The 12,454-nt window shown below is 43.2% G+C and overlaps 1 long non-coding RNA gene across 1 annotated transcript in view; it reads left to right on the plus strand.

Moving 5' to 3' along the window:
• The first annotated feature begins 7,455 nt into the window (after positions 1-7,455).
• Positions 7,456-12,454, plus strand: part of LOC148000307 (uncharacterized) — a 55,882-nt gene continuing 50,883 nt past the window's right edge. Inside the window, exons 1-2 of the long non-coding RNA XR_015642046.1 lie at positions 7,456-7,516; positions 10,806-11,129. This is a non-coding gene — a long non-coding RNA (uncharacterized LOC148000307). The remainder of the gene's footprint in view (positions 7,517-10,805; positions 11,130-12,454) is intronic.

The following is a 12,454-nucleotide window of genomic DNA, read 5'->3' on the forward strand; positions in this document are numbered from 1 at the left end:
ACCAAGAGGGCCTGAGGCAACTTCCTTCACCTCCTTCACGTTGAAATCCACCACCTCTTGAAAGTCTCATTAGTGGAGTTGGGGTTTCTTTCTTTCTTCTTCTAAGAAAGGGTATATATCACATAGATTCTTCTCTAAGAAAATCTAAAGGCCCGGTAACGTGGCACACAACTATAACCGCAGCACTTGGGAGACTGGGACAAGACAGTTTTGTGTATGAGGTCAGCAAAGAGCGACGAAAGGAAGGAGGAGAATGGTTCGAAGAAAAGGAAGGGAGGAAATCTAGAGAAAGTATTGATGCGTACGTACATTTGGGACACACCTTAAGCAATGTGACTTGGGATGACCATTGAGAACCGCTCAAGGTCGTCTTCAGGGTGCTGTGCACAACAGTGTGTGTGTGTGTGTGTGTGTGTGTGTGTGTGTGTGTGTGTGTGTGTGTGTGTGTGTGGAGAGGGAGGGCTCAGAGGCGGAGTCCTCCATGGTCTCCAGGCCTCTGAGAACTGAGTACAAGAGTCAGAGCAATAGCTAGCAAGCCAGCAAAGAACTTCCGCTCTCTTGTGTTCAGACCAAAGGTCTGAGTTGGTTAATCCCAGGCAGTTCCCATCCACCAAGAGGAACCAGGGGTCCCAAAGCGGTCCCGACTGCTCCCCGGGCTGTTTCCACTTCCTCCTCTCGGTTCTCAGTTCCGGAAAGCTATTGAGACCTCCTGCAGAAGCAGAAGTAGTTCCAGAGCTATCGCTAAGGGCACAGCTGTCACTGCACCCCAGACCCTCCTGTGTGCCGCGCTCCCACACTGGCAAACCCGGTCTTCACTCTCAAGAGAGCAGAAGCTCACCATGATGTCTCCGAACCTGTACCTTATCTCGAAATTCTGTCTTTGGACGTTTTCCACTTGAAATTTAGGTGTCAAGGGCTAGTTACTTTCTGTTAATAACCTGGTATCGCAGACATGCCCTAGTCTCTTTTCAAGTCTTTTGAAATTTGGCAAAGTTGGGCTTCAGTAGTTTTACACACTCAGAAAAACACCATTTAATTAAAAAACAAAACAAAACAAAACAAAAAAACCAAAAATCCAGTTTTCGGGCCAGCTAACAGTCTGCCTGTGTTATTCAGAAGACGCCATCATTACATAAACTTTAGATTTGGATTTTAAGGGCTGGGGATTGTTGACTATTGGTATAATTCATGTTATACCTGCTGGTATCGTTTTAATCATGGCAGGATTTTGCAGGGTGAGTTGGTACTTGTCAAAACTGACTCTCAATGGGGGCTTGGTTTTTCCTCTTTTCATTGAGGCCTTTTCTGTTTTAGCTTTTCAAAATCAGAATTTAAGTAGGTCACTGAACTGGTATTTTAGAACCTTGGAAAAATAGAACTCTGAGAACTCTCATCTGAAGTCAGAAACACGTTCGTTATCCTCTTTTCATCGTTTCTTCGGTTCCCATGCTTCAAGAGCTGAGAAGATTGTCTGTGTGGAGATGAACGAGACACATTCTTGCCTCTTCCCTAATCATGGCTGGGGAAGACAAACCTGGAAGCCCGCTGTTTTTAGCGCTGTTCGGTGGGTGCCATAGTGGGATTCTTGGGGTAACACTCTGAATGCAAACAAAGGAAGGAGGAACCAGCGGAAGGACAGTGGGGTCCACAGAGCCAAAGAAGGGTGCCCTGAGGTGATGGCGTCCACTTTCCATTGTGGCCTTTGTGCCAAATTGGCCAACTACATTCTTATAAAGAAAAAAGGCAGTGCAAACGTAAATGGACTGCAAAGAGAGGTACCCCTCCTGCCTCCTCCCTCCCATTTCCCCTTTACTCCCTTGGCTTTCGCTCGGCACCCCAGCACACTCCTCTAAAGTCCTTTCTGTGCACATCTATGTCCAGGCTCTCGCATACATTGCTTTTATGTAAACAGGAACAGACAGCACACACTGTCCTGAGACCTGCTTCCTTTCTCCTTAACACTACTCTTGGGAGCGCTTCGCATCTGGGAGAAGAGCGGACAGTTTCATCATCATCACAAATGTCATGTATACAAAGTTCTTGTAACTTCCTTCACCCATCCAAAAGTTCATCCAGCTGTTTCCTCAACAGCGGAGAACTTGATGTAGGCCTTTCAAGTTAAACTTGCATTCTCTGTCTCCATTAGGGACTGCTCAGTGAAGCTCAATTCCCTCCAAGAGTGACAGCCATGGGGACAGAGGCTTATGTTTTCTGAGTTTGGAATGGAAGCCGTTAGCTCAGCTTCTGCCAGACACTTAAATGACCTCCACCTCTACTACTCAAGTCCCAGGACTCTAGAAACTTCTTATCGCCATCTAGTTCCCCTTAAAGAGACCTTTCCCTTCGGCTTTCCCTGGCTATTGGGGCGCATCCTGGAACTGAGGCTGTGCCCGACCCTTCCCATCACCCTCAGCCTATCAGCGAGTGCTATTACAAATCCGGTGCCCGTACTATTTCCCCAGCTCTGAACTTCACTTTTTAACTTGCTTCCTGGGTCCCTGGGCCAGCCTCTGCCTGGTTTTACAGATAAAGTGGGAACAGGCCATTCATCCGTTTGGGAATTATATTTGTCTGCTTTCAGACCGCTGAAATCCAGCTACACAGCCGGGGCATGGGCAGATGACTTGTGCAGCCTTAAACGTCTGCCTTTCCCCAGGAAAAGACCGTGGGCTACTGTTTCTTTAGGTCATCGTCTAGTGCTCAACAAATCATTAGTATTCTTGTGGTGGAAAAGTTTAGGCACTCTTTAGGGGTCTTTTTTATAGTTCTAGGAATGCAATCCAGGACCTCCTGCAACCGCTCTACCCCTGAGCTACACCCGTAGCACTCAGCTTGCTTTTCTTCAGTTGTTGGAGATTTATTATTGTGATTAAATGTCTCGATTACTTGTGTCAATCTTAGTACCATAATAAAATGGATTTAAAAAATACAATGTAATATTTTAAATATAGTAAAAAGCAAAAAAAAAAAAAAAGGCAACACATAAGAAATGATTTTTTCTCTTCCTTTCTAGAGAAAGTTTGAATGTTTCTTTTAAAACTTTACCTTTGCCTGGAGGGAAAGAAATCAGCCTGCTTGCACTTACAGAACATTCTGTTTTTCTTTTTAAAAATGTGTTTATTCATTCATTTAAATTAGCTTACAAAGTATCAGATTTGCTTATGGTATTTTAATCCACATTACCTTTAGATTAATTTCCAACCACACACACACACACACACACACACACACACACACACACACACACCCATCCACTTCCCCTCCCATTCTCATTGTCCCCTCTTATCCTCTTCCGATTTCACAGCTCATGTGTTCTGTTGCTTTCCTCTGTGCTCACCTTTATAGAAGCCTCGTTTCTGCCTCATGAGCCTCTTTCTGATTCTGTGGCTTTCACATTTACTGCCACCTGAATACATACATATTAGAAGTAGGATCTGCATGTGATAGAAAGCCTGGTGTTTGTTATTCTCAACCTGGGTACCTTGCTTGATGTAACATTTTTCACATCTATCCATTTCCCCACAAGTTTCGTGATTTCATTTTTCATTACAGCTGAATACCGTTCTTCAGTATACATACACCACCCTTTCCTTATTCACTTCTTGATGGTTGGTTCCGTCTCCTGGATATTGTTAAAAGGAGCAGCAATGAGCAGAGGTGTGCACCTGTCTCTAGGTAGAATTCTCAGGGCATGTGCCCCGGAGTGCATAGTTGGGTCATGAGCTCCGTTTTTACTTTTTCTAATAAGTTTCCACAATGATTGCTTCAGTGGCCACACTACTTCACAATCCCAACAACAACAGATAAGAGTCCATTGCTCTTCCCACATACTTCCTCCCGTGTTTTCTTCATGATAGCCTTTCTGAGTGGGCTGAAATGGAATCTCATAGTAGCCTTAATTTACATTTCTCTAATGGCTAGGAGTATTGAACCCTTTAAAATATATTCATGGATGCTTTTTATTTCTTTGAGACCTGTCTGTTTAGTCAATTACTTATCGATTCACAGGGTTGGGGGTTTGTTGGTGTTTGTCATGTGAGTGTATGATCTTCGCAGTTCTTTATATATTCTAGAGATCAATCCCTGGTCTGAAGCATAAATGGCAATGATTCTTCTCCCCTACTGTGGGCTCTCTGTTCATCCTGTTGAACGTTTATTTTGCTATTCAGGAGCCTTTTAACGTCGGGTAATCCCACTTGTCATTGCTTACAGGGGTTCTACTCAGAAACAGCTGGTTTTTTTGCAACTGATAAAATTCTGCTTAGTGAAGAGAGCAGCAGGCAGAGCTGGTTAGAAAGACTGGATGGATTCTATCAAGACCTCCTGTGACCAAGCTACTCAGTCAATCATCAGGTTTTCCAGCACAGGAGCCAGGATCAAAAAGAAAAAAGACAATTAGACCACATTGTAGCATGATCCCATTAGACAACATTGTAGCATGACCCCATTAGAAAACATTGTAGCATGACCCCAGCCAGTTCTGAGGCTGAGGTGGGTTTATTTTTTCCTAGTCTGCTTTTATACCATTTTAATTACATAAAAGTAGTAAGATCAGTTCTAGGTTAAGGGTACCAGCAAGGCAATAAACAAAGTCCCATGATCACTGTCTCTAGGGGCTTATCAGAATGACCAAGATACCTGATCCTACTTCCCTGTCCTGGCCCAAAGTCATATTCTTGCCTGAAGCCTACTTCTTTGTTCTAGTCTAAAATCAGATTCCTCCCTGAACTTACTTCCCTGTCCTGGCCCAATGTCAAATTCCTGCCAAGCAGCCCCAAAAGCTTTCCACACCCATGTTAGCATGTGATGGGTCTAGTCTACAGACACGTTCTCCTTGTGTGTCAAGGAAGAAAGCCACTGGGTGCCCTTGATCTATCAAACACTCCGAACTGATTTTCTCTGCTGTGTGCCTCCGGCAGCTCTAATGAGAGGCTGAGGAATGCATGCTCTTGGTGAGGAGAGTCTTTTCCAGAGAGGGAAATTTCCAGAGAGGGTCAACAGCAGAGCCCTGTCAGCAGGGGAAAGAAACCCTCCAGTCTCACACCACAGCACTGGTGGTGTACAGCACACATCAGTTTGTGACTGGCTTTTCATCCTCTCTGCTTTCTTATTGTTCTGTAGAAGCGTTTATCCTGGACACTAATCCTCCAAATGCTACAGAAATAACCTGTCTTTTCCTTAAAGTACTACTTATTTTAAAGATATGCTATGTTTCAAAATAGTCCTTTACTTAACCTCCCTTCTCTAAGATTACACAAATATTGTATGTGTTCTTTGAATACTTTTATGATTTTTAAAATGTCTGTTTAATTCCTCTGGAGTTTTTTGTTCATAGTATGTGGTGATATCCCAGGACAGTGTATTTTAATAGGCTCTCCCCCACAGACTGATATAAAATACCACTTTCTAAATAAATCTTCATTTCAATAAGAATGTGCTGTCTTTTCATTTCCAGTAGCCTAGTATCTATTTTTTCAATAATCGTTTGTTTTAAAAGCCACTGTATTTTCTTAGTTTGCCAAGTTGTTGGTAGAATCTCCTATCGTCATATCTTTATTTCCCAAACCAAAAAGTTTGATTATGTGTAAGCTTTTTTTTTCCCTTCTGAATTTGAGAGTGAACTTCTCTAACTGGAATTGCTTTAAGTTTACAGACAAAAATTAAACTAAACAGTCATATAGCATTGGGACTTCTTATCTAAGGATATACCACGGATAGCTGCTTAATTCGCTGCAAAGTTGGTTTTATTTTCTTCAGTGAACCTTGTCATTTCCTCCACATAGACCTTACATGTTTCGTGCTGGGTTTGGCTCTAAGCATTTTGTTCTCTTGAGCATTTTGCCAATGGAGTCTTTCCGTTTTCTTCTGGTGACATCACATGTTATCCATACATTTAATAAGCTGGTAGGTGTGATTGCTAGCTGTACCTCTTTTCTTCCCTCCTTTTCTTCCTTTCTTTCTGTTTTTGTTTGAGATGGCATCTTACTGTCCTTGAATTCACTGTGTAGACCAAGTTAGTCTCAAACTCACAGAGAGCCACCTGCCTCTGTTTCTTGAACATTGAAATTAAAGGTGTGCACCATGGCATCTGACTTTAATTTTAGTTATACATTCTCCCCTCCTCCTCTTCCTCCTCCTCCTCCTCCACTTCTTTGATTATTGTGATGGTTTGTACACACTCCATCCAGGGAGTGGCACTTTTAGAGAGTGTTGGAGTAGGTGTGTCCCTATGGGTGTGGGTTTTAAGACCCTCATCCTAGCTGCCTGGAAGCCAATATTCTGCCTTCAGAAGAAGATGTAGAACTCTCAGCTCCTCCTGTACCATGCCTGCCTGGATGCTGCCATTTTCCCACCTTGATGATAACGGACTGAACCTATAAGCCCGCCCCAATTAAATGTTGTTCTTATAAGAGTTGCCTTGGTCATGGTGTCTGTTCATAGCAATAAAACCCTAAGACAGTTGCTTTATTTTTTTCCACTTTCTTGAGTTGACTGGTGTTTCACGTATTTATTTCTTTTTAATATTTTTCTATAACAGATGCTTTTCGGTCCATGTATGTTTACTCAAGTGTAGCTTTGCTTGCGTCTCCTGTCGGGTTTCATTTTTGCCCTTTACTAAAGAGTTTGTCACGTCATTTTGAATCTTTTTAATCAAACAGTTGTTTGAAAATGAATGAGAAATATAAAATATTTTCAAAAAGGGATTCAGCTAAAATGACAAAGATATTTCTAAAATCAAAAAGAAGCAAAGGAAAAAGAAAAAAAAGAAAAAGACACTTGGCCAAGGGTGAGCTGGAGAGATGATGGCTTAGGATGTAAACACTAAAAGTCACAGTCTTGAAGGCCAGAGCTGAGCACTGAGCTTAAACCCTGCCGTGCCCACAGAAAGGTGGAGCTTAAACCCTGCCTTGCCCCCAGAAAGGCAATGGGAAAGAACATAGCCCACCGAGCTGGTAAGAGGAACTTGCATTCCACACAGGTAGTCTAGTCTGCAGACTCTAAGGCCTTCCTATTTCAGGTAGAACCAATTGCAGTAAATTTAGGAAACACTGTAGCATGTCAGGAGCACACCACTTTCTTAGATATAACCAGGGGCAGCGTCCGTTCTAAAGACCTTGGCTTAGGATTTGAGGGGAACAAGATTAAGTTAGCTGGAAACACTCCAAGCTGATTCTTTTCTGGCTTGGGAAGTCAGAGGTCTGAGATAGATGTCTGGGCTTAAATTCACAGCCTATCAGGGTTCTACTGCTGCCAGCACTGAGAGAGACCCAGCTCCTCTCTTCTCTTCCAGCCACTAGAGGAGGCTGCATTTCTTGACCCAGGGCTCTGCCTCCATGTTTGTAGTCAGCAGCTTAGCATTTCGGAGTCTCCCCAACTCTGATCTGCACTTTTATCTTCACAGGCCCTTATCTTTCTGTCCCAGCTGTCACAGGACCTTCTGTGATGGTGACTTTCCTGCTCTATAAAGTCACCAGTGATAACATGGGTCACATGGACGAACCAGGCTCCACTTAAGGTTCCTAACCATAGCCGATGGGGGGTGGGGGTGTGAGGTGGGGTGTGGAGTTGTGAATTGGGGTGAGATAGAGTATGCAAGTGAGGGGGTGGGGTGAGGAGATGAGGGAGGGGTGGGGGTAAGGGGTGAGGGGGTGGGAGGGTGAGGAGGTGGGAAAGGGGTTGGGAGTGAGGGGTGAGGGGGTAGAGGCAAGAGAGTGGGATGTGGGGGTGAAGGAATCCTTTCTATAATCATAATTACAAAGCTCTATTTCCAGATTTTTTGACCATCTTTAAATTTAGATGTTTAATTTTTTTGTGGTTGAGTTGTTAAGATTCTTTGTTCTTTTAGATACTAAGTACTTTTAGATACTTAGTATCTTTTAAATACTAAGAACATATTCCGCCATTCCGCCCCCCCCCCCCCCCCCCCCCGTCTTTGGTTTGTCTTTTTCTCCTCATAGCAATGTCTTTAACAGCAGATATTTTCCATTTTGATGAAGTCTTTCTTATTCATTTGTTGTTGTTGTTGTTTGTGTTGTAGTTAAAACCTTTCCATCCAAACCAAGGGCTGGCATGTTTTTTTCTAGCTGTTTTAGAGTTTTTTGTGGTGGGTTTTGTCTGTTCTTTCTGAGTTCATTTTTTGTGAAAGGCATAAAGTGTGTGTGTGTGTGTGTGTGTGTGTGTGTGTGTGTGTGTGTGTGTGTGTTCTCTGTCTCTGGTTTACTCATTCCTGTGTGAGGTTCTGTATCTGTTGTGGCAGCACTGTTCAGTCACTATATTTGCAGGGTCTCCTTCACGACTGTATTTTGTGTTCTCAATCTGTCTACATACGGTATTGCCAGCAATAGTGTCTTGGTCTCTGTAGACGTTATAGGAAGGTTTTAGGTGGCAGCATCAAGTCTCCAACTTCATTCCTCAGCATTTTTGGTGGCCTCTCTGGGTCTTTTTGCCTCTCTGAGTGAACTTTAGAAGGAATTATGTCAGTATCTATGAAAGAGCCTTGGGGGTTTGGTTGGAACTGTATAGGATCTACAGATCCAGTAGGGAAGAACTGACATCTTTTTTTTTAAACATTTATTTATTTATTATATGTAAGTACACTGTCGCTGTCCTCAGACACATCAGAAGAGGGCATCAGATCCCATTACAGATGGTTGTGAGCCACCATGTGGTTGCTGGGAATTGAACTCAGGACCTCTGGAAGAGCAGTCAGTGCTCTTAACCGCTGAGCCATCTCTCCAGCCCAAGAACTGGCATCTTAATATGGAGTTTTCAAAACCATATTTTATATGCAATGTTCGTTTAGAGATTCAAATACATATTTTTGTTGAAGACAGCAGTTTTCTAGCCATAGTTTAGGATGTAGTTTAGTAATTTAAACGTAACTATTTCATTTTGGGGATAAGGTGTTTGTGGAGCATATTGTATTCTCGCTTCAGACTCCAGTTGATCATCCCTGCTGTGTGGGAAAGCAGTCGCACATTCTACTTACCATTATATGGCAATCCTGCATCCTTATCCTTATATCTTATATTCCAGGGGTTAGTTTTCTTTTTTTGTTTGTTTTGAGACAAGTCTCTTTATGTTGCCCTGGCTGTCCTAGAACTAAGTCTGTAGACCAGGCTGGCCGGGAACTCACATGGGTCCACCTGCCTCTGTCTCCCCAGTGCTTCGATTAAAGGAATGTGTGTGCCACCAAACCTGGTCATTTTCATTGTTATTCAGTGAATTTTCTACAGGGACAGAACTCACCTGTCAACAAAGTCTTTCCGCTTCCTCCTTCCTTGCCTTTTACTAATTTGTCTTTTAACTTGCACCAGCAGGGCTTCTGGTAAAATGGTTCATGTGCTGTTTGTTGTTCTGTGCCTGGCTTCTCACATAGATGTCCTCCAGCTTCATCCACTCTGTTGCCAACAACTGGATTTTCTTTTCTCTCTTAAGACTGGATGAGATTCACTTATCCTCCCACCCTCGCTCCACCCCATACTGGCATGGTGTGATTTTAATTTTTTCAACATCTATTTTTAATGATGCTTCTTAAACACTAACCTCCCTTCTAGCCCACCACACACCAGGGGTAGTGAAAAATAAAGGATATGGGGTGGGGAGGGGGAGTGGACCTGTTCAGAAAGGTTCTTTAGAGCAACTCCCATCTGTGTTGTCTGGAAATCGGCAGTTGAGTTCACAGGTTAACAGCCACAGCTTGATCCACCTGCAAACACTTCACGGATACACCAGCAGGTAGAGTTGGGACAGCAAACAGGAATCAGCAATGGTTGCACTACATAGCAGAGACAGCCGGGCCTCTGCCACAGCACAGGTCGGCAGGAGGGACCAGGGAAGAATGCCGGGAAAAGTTCTCAGCTGTGCCCTTCCTAGCAAATTGAGGTTTGGTGAGGATTCGAGCCCAGGCAAGTGTTGTACACTCTGTACGTCTACAAGCAAGCCTAGATCAGACCCCATCATGCCCTCAAGTCCTTTTTATACTCCCTCCAAACATCACGTGTCCTCCCTGGGTCTTGCCTCCAGTTGACATCACTGAGTCCAAGATCAAGGAAGTGACAAAATACTATAACATGCCACCAAAAGTTTTTTTTTTTTTTACTGTGTTTCTCTCTATGGAATCCCAACAAATAGAGCTTGACTACACAATATAAGACAAACCAATGCATACATGTCATTAACAAAAACTTCATCACATGTCCTTTCATGTGCTTGCTTCAACAGAACCTCCCTTCAGCCAAACGTTCCTTCCCAAGTCTGCCTGAGCCTTTCACCTGTGTCCACTTCAAGAAAGCCCTCCTTCATGTGTTTGCCTGCTGCAGGAAAACACTATTCAACTCGAGTGACTTTAAGTTTCCAATCTAGCCTGGAACTTGCTATATATCCTAGGCTGCTCATGAACTTACAATCCTCCTGCCTCAGCTTCCTGAGGACAGGGACTTAAAGGCATTGCTAACACGGCCATTTGATAGATTCATTCATTCATATTCTCTCTCTCTCTCTCTCTCTCTCTCTCTCTCTCTCTCTCTCTCTCTCTCTTTCTCGTAGTGGGTCTCAACCCTTCCTAATGCTATGACCCTTCAATGCAGTTCCTCATGTTACAGTAACCCTCAACCACAAGATTGAATAATAATCTTGCTACTCCATAACCCTGATTTTGCTATCATTGTAATGTAAATATCTGTTTTCCAATGGTCTTAGGCAACCCCTGGGGAAAGGTTGGTTCGCTTCCAAGGGGGTTGTAACCCACAGGTTGAGAACAACTGCCCTAGAAAAAGATGTGTTGGTTTTGTTTGTTCCTTCAGGAAGCAAGCAACTGCAGTTGGTTCAGCTGTCCCTGCCTGCCTCTTCAGATATCCACCATCATTTGTCCCGTGGCAGCAACTTCCAGTCACCAACTTTCCATTTCTCTGGCTTTTCTCTGCTGTGAAAAAGAGCCTGACAGACGGCTCTGGAAGGTTCCATTCCATTTACATGCAGGAGCTGAAGTCTTAGTTTCTGTTTTTCAAATCTTCTAGTGGAGCCTTGGGGTTCTTGGCTGTGAAGCTGTCTGAGAACCAGCTGCACCATCAGGTCCCAGGTGATCTGCAGCTCAGACTCTTTGATGATGCCCATGTTCATATGCCCAGGTACTGACCCAGTTTCTGTTTCCTTCCTTCCCTTCCTACCTTGCAGCCACAAAGGGCCTAAACCCTGTTCCCTTGTCTTCTGCCTTTGCATAAATTGATTCTTTGTGAAGAGGCTAAGTGAATACCAAGTCCTGAACAGACCCTTAGATTACCTATCCTCGAGTTTCTCCTGGGTGTATGCATGTAAACAGAGAGAAAGCTTTTTTCCCATACAATACACCTCTCTCCTCTCTCTCTCTCTCTCTCTCTCTCTCTCTCTCTCTCTCTCTCTCTCTCTCTCTCTCTCTCTCTCTCTGTGCGTGTCTAGTGCTGAGGATTGAACCCAGGGTCTTCTGTGGTAGGTAAGTAAGGTATGGTAGGTAAATATGGTATTGTAGTGGTAAGTGCTTTACCACTAGGCCACACCCCCAGCCCTAAGATGCTGTTTTTGTTTTGTTTTGTTTTTTCTTTTCTTTTTTTTTTCAGAGCTGGGGACCAAACCAGAAGACACAAATAAATGAGTTAAGAAATGGTTGTTATAATGATAGCATTTATTGTTTAAAAAGGAAATTAAGCAAACCAGTTAACCTTTAGAAGATCTCAGTGGCAGGTATATGCTGACATATTGTACTCCCAGCTTATACGGGGAATCAAACATAAGATTAAGCTCAGGAAGGTTGGGGATTTAGCTCAGTGGTAGAGCACTTGCTTAGCAAGCGCAAGGCCCTGGGTTCGGTCCCCAGCTCCGAAAAATAGAAAAGAAAAAACAAAAGATTAAGCTCAGGAAAGATATTTGATGCAGTTCCCATGTGTTTAATAGAGATTTGATTCAGATATATTCTCTTCAAATTGAGTGTGTTCATTACAGAAGGGTTTGTTTTGGATTAGGAGGTTCTAGAAGAAGAGTGCTTGCTGTTTTACTTATATTTATTTCTATTTCTGGTTGTACTAGGGTTTGAACCCAGGGCCTCACATATGCTAAAAAAGCTACATTCTCTGTGTTCTACCGGTACTCAGCTTGCAACACTCTGGAGCTGGGCCCTGCAGATACAATGTGTCTATTAACCTTCACAGGAGGACAATGCATTGTTCCTTTCTTGATAACCTAAGATCATAAGATAACCTAGGATCACACCCGGAGAATCAACCAATCTCAAAGCTTACAGTCACCTAGTATTGCTCATCTACACCAAGACATTTTTTTGGTCAGTTGGACATTAGAAACTGTGTAAGACTGCCACACCTTAAATATTTAATGCATATTAAATATTTTATTACAAACGTGGATGGTTTTTGCTAACTTGGAGACTAGATTGCTATGAAAGCTGTCTGCTCAGTTAAGTGAT

This window comes from Rattus norvegicus, chromosome 17, assembly GCF_021556685.1.
Source record: "Rattus norvegicus strain SHRSP/BbbUtx chromosome 17, alternate assembly SHRSP_T2T, whole genome shotgun sequence".
NCBI classification, from domain to species: Eukaryota; Metazoa; Chordata; class Mammalia; order Rodentia; family Muridae; genus Rattus; species Rattus norvegicus.